This window comes from Epinephelus moara, chromosome 18 (genome assembly GCF_006386435.1).
Source record: "Epinephelus moara isolate mb chromosome 18, YSFRI_EMoa_1.0, whole genome shotgun sequence".
In the NCBI taxonomy this organism is placed as follows: Eukaryota; Metazoa; Chordata; class Actinopteri; order Perciformes; family Serranidae; genus Epinephelus; species Epinephelus moara.
Genome location: NC_065523.1, coordinates 4,008,926 through 4,012,969, shown reverse-complemented (window position 1 = coordinate 4,012,969; position 4,044 = coordinate 4,008,926).

The window sequence follows — 4,044 nt, the reverse complement described above, 5'->3', positions numbered from 1 at the left end:
ACAGGGTTTCAGATGTGATTTGACAGCCTTATTTCTACCAAGCATTTCTGTTTGGCTCAGTTCAGTTTGTTACACTTTAGAAGTTATTTTTGTGTTTCTATTGTCAAAAGTTTTGGAAGCTATCAATAAAACTTCTCTGTTTAATCTTGTTTTTTCATCACCCTGCTACCTTATATTGTCAGATCACGTGATCTGACAATATAAGGTAGCGCAAAAACACTGCAGTTCATTGATTGGTTAAGAGAGAATCGTCACTCTTGCTATTCTACCCGCTATTTCTAAATATCCCATAGATTCTGAAAATGTCAACATGCAACCCTGTTTTGTGGGTGATCAGTGATTTGCTGATGTCCCTCTGCATCACCCGTCAAGAGGAAATACAATGGAAGCTGGATGGGGCAGTGGATAACAATCCTAAGGAGTACTGTCTGTAGTGGAAATTATAAACAGATATAGGGTTTAGATACATGTCCAGACCAATAACTGTATATAATGGTGGACAATAAGTCTCCACTTCCTGCCACCGTACAAAAATGAAGCCAAAATATCCCAGATGCAGCCGCTGCTATCTTGCGCTGGTGCTGTCATTTGGTGCTAGTCTGTGCAGTAGCCATCTCCGCTGTATCGAGTTCCTGCCCATACAACTGTCCAACCAATAATGAGGAGCCCCATTGATCATACACACACTGATTGGCACACACAGCTGTCAGTCATGATGTCAAACCTCCTTTTTACAGCATCAAATAACTAGCTATGATCAAACTTATGAGAAAATATGAACACTTAATCAAACATTAGTGTGATAAGAACTACCTAAAATGACAGAGGCCATCTTTAGGAAAAATTCATTTGACATGTACTTTGAGTTTTTAGTTTGGCTCCCATCCCATCCACTAACATAAAGAGAGCAGGCGTTATGACTTGTATTGCAACCAGCCACCAGGGGGCGATCCAGATGTTTTGGCTTCAATTTTAGGGAGCTGTCATGTTGTCCATCCTGACCATCCATGACCTTAGGTAAAATGGGACAAATAAGGTTTTACATCTTGGGCTCTTTAAATATTAGCAGCCAGTCAGCAAAGATGTTATCACATTGTTGCTACAAATGCGCTTTACATGAAACAATAATTTTCTAAAAAAAATCACTGGTCCCACATCTTGCCATGTAAATCATGTAGCATGTTGATTTTCTCATTTTGGTAATAAGAGTGCCGCAACCAAAACAATTACACCATGTCAAAACTGTGTGTGACGCAGGCAAGCGCCAGCAACTAAATCAGTTTGATTGCAATGTTTTCTATTGGACTGTTCTAACTGCCTGTGAGTGGCACGACGTGATGCAGCACACCGTTTTGAGCTAAACTTTTGTCAGACGCCCCAGTTCTATTTTTCTTATCTGTTGCTTGCATTGGTAGAGCCACAGTGGGCGAGGAACGGCCGATTCACACGGTTTAAATGAGGAATTATTTACAGGATTTGTGCTTATTTCACTACAAAAACCTAAATCAGTTGGCATCTGGCTGGAGGGAGGTGGCCAGGAAGATGAACATTTCTGGTAAGAATTGTGGGGGAGGCTAGCAAGCAAGCTTGTTTTACAAAGTGGACATGGTGGTATTATATAGTATGGTATCTTCAACAATGAGATCTATAAGTTACCTGTGATAGTACTGTTGTGAATATGAATAATAAGGAGGTACATATACACCCATTTTTTCAGTGGTTACTCTGGGACCACAGCTGCTAGGTAAACATGATGCGACAGAGTTCCATATCCAGCGCATCCAGCATGGAAAGAGAGCGTCCGATGTAATGCAAGGTGGCGCAATAGTCTGAAGCTTGCACCCAGATAGACATGGTGTAACTTAAGGGTATAAAAACAAAACTGGTAGTCGGATTTTGCAGTTTATTTAATGTTTGACTTACAATCAAAATATTTTCAAACTGCATTTTACTTTTATGATGAAGGGTTTTGAGTGAGAACTTAATGCATTCATACAAAATGGGCAAAAAAATTTAAACATTTTTCAGAAGTGAAACCAGCAATCTACCAGACACCATAAAATCATGACTTATGCTATTGTGTGCCACTCTGTCATATTACAAACATTTTCAGTATTTTTGTCTTTCAAAAAATATGGACAATTTTTTTAAATGAATAGTTAAGTTACATTAATAATAATAATAATAATAATAAACTTTATTTATAGAGCACCTTTCATGCACGAATGCAGCTCAAAGTGCTTGAACAAAGCAATATCAGAAACAACAAAACAACAACAGTTAAAAACAACACATCAATTTAAACAACATCAACAAAACAAAAACAATAACAGTGATAAAAAATCAAATCAAATCAACTCGTATTAAAAGCCAAATTAAAAAGATAGGTTTTCAATTTCTTTTTAAAAATAGCTAATGACTGAACTGATAAATTGATTTGACCATTTAAAAAAACAAACATGATTGTCCCATTTTACCTGAATATGTCATAGGGTGAGGTAGGGGTTCTTCATGTCAAGTTTCTAAAATATTTTACCTGGCAACTTATTTTTTCATAGAAATATAGCAGCAAACCAAAACAAGCTTTAAAAGTGACACTTAGGGCAGTGCACAGAATTCTATTTGGTTTCTTAACATCTACCAAAAAGTGTCCCAGTTCCCTGACTTCACCTTAGAGTCTATGGTCTGCACAGGTAATGTATCGGTTCCAAGTGTGCTATAATGAGAGCGTTGGGTGGAAACACAGGTAATGAAGCACTTTTTGAAGTATATTGAGGCCTTCAGGATGCCATAATAAGCTATTTTGCTATACTGGTCTACGGGTACCACAACTGTTCAAAAGTGACACGTTTGTCTTTTACCCCCATGAGTCAAACGGCAGTGCTTTTGCTTGAGAATATTGTAGCATTTGTTGAGATACATAGCCAGGAGGGCCATTTTTGGGTTCAAATGTTATATAAGCAACAATAAAAGCCCAGTGTACTGTGCTGTTGATGTTACTCACAGCCTAGAATGGTCCAAATAATGAATAGATCACTGTGTAGTGATAGTGAAACACATTTATGCAACACCTGTGAATGATGGCTGTAAATGTTGTGAAACATTTGACCTGTGACTGATTGCACTTCATAAACATCATCATAAACAGCCATAGCCACATACATCTGTCATCCAAATCTGAACTATAAGCTCAAGGGATAGCTCAGATTTTTTGAAGTGGGGTTGTATGGGGTACTTATCCATAGTCAGTGTAATAGATACAGTAGATGTCAGTCAGTGTGCCTCCAGTTTTGAGAAGCAGGCTGGAGTGTGACATGGAAGCTCAGCAATGTACTGCTGTGGAGGTGTCAGCAACAAAATGTATTTTAGCCACCTAAAATCAACATCAGTTTAAGAGCATGCTATATTGAGAGTCATTTCATCGCTTTACTTTTCCATCAGACAGCCTATTCTGACTGAGAAGCAGTTAATGACTTTAGTTCCCCATTTATGGGCACAGCACAGAAGAGCCAGCTGTTCAGGTCAAGACTCAGCTGTCCATTTACATCTAAAGGAGAAAGGTAATTTCCTTCAAGGACAGCGGTGTGCACATCTTGGCCAGAGAAGGTAGATGGTGGGAAAGAGGAGTGAAAAAAGCGATCTACGTCAAACTGGAACGACCGTCGTTAAACAGAGGAGGTGGCCTACAACACCACTTATCACCCACTTACAATGCAACCTACATGATGGCTGGGTGGGTCAACTACTGTAGAGGTAAAAATCGGTGCCTGGAAGTGGGCCTGTAGGCTCCCGACCTCGTCCTCCACGTAACTTCTCAGTTGTCCTCTGATGTCGATCTGATACTTTGGATTCTACTAAGTTCAATTCAATTCAATTTTATTTATAAAGCCCAATATCACAAATCACAATTTGCCTCACAGGGCTTTACAGCATACGACATCCCTCTGTCCTTATGACCCTCGCAGCGGATAAGGAAAAACTCCCCAAAAAAACCCTTTAACAGGGAAAAAAAACGGTAGAAACCTCAGGAAGAGCAACTGAGGA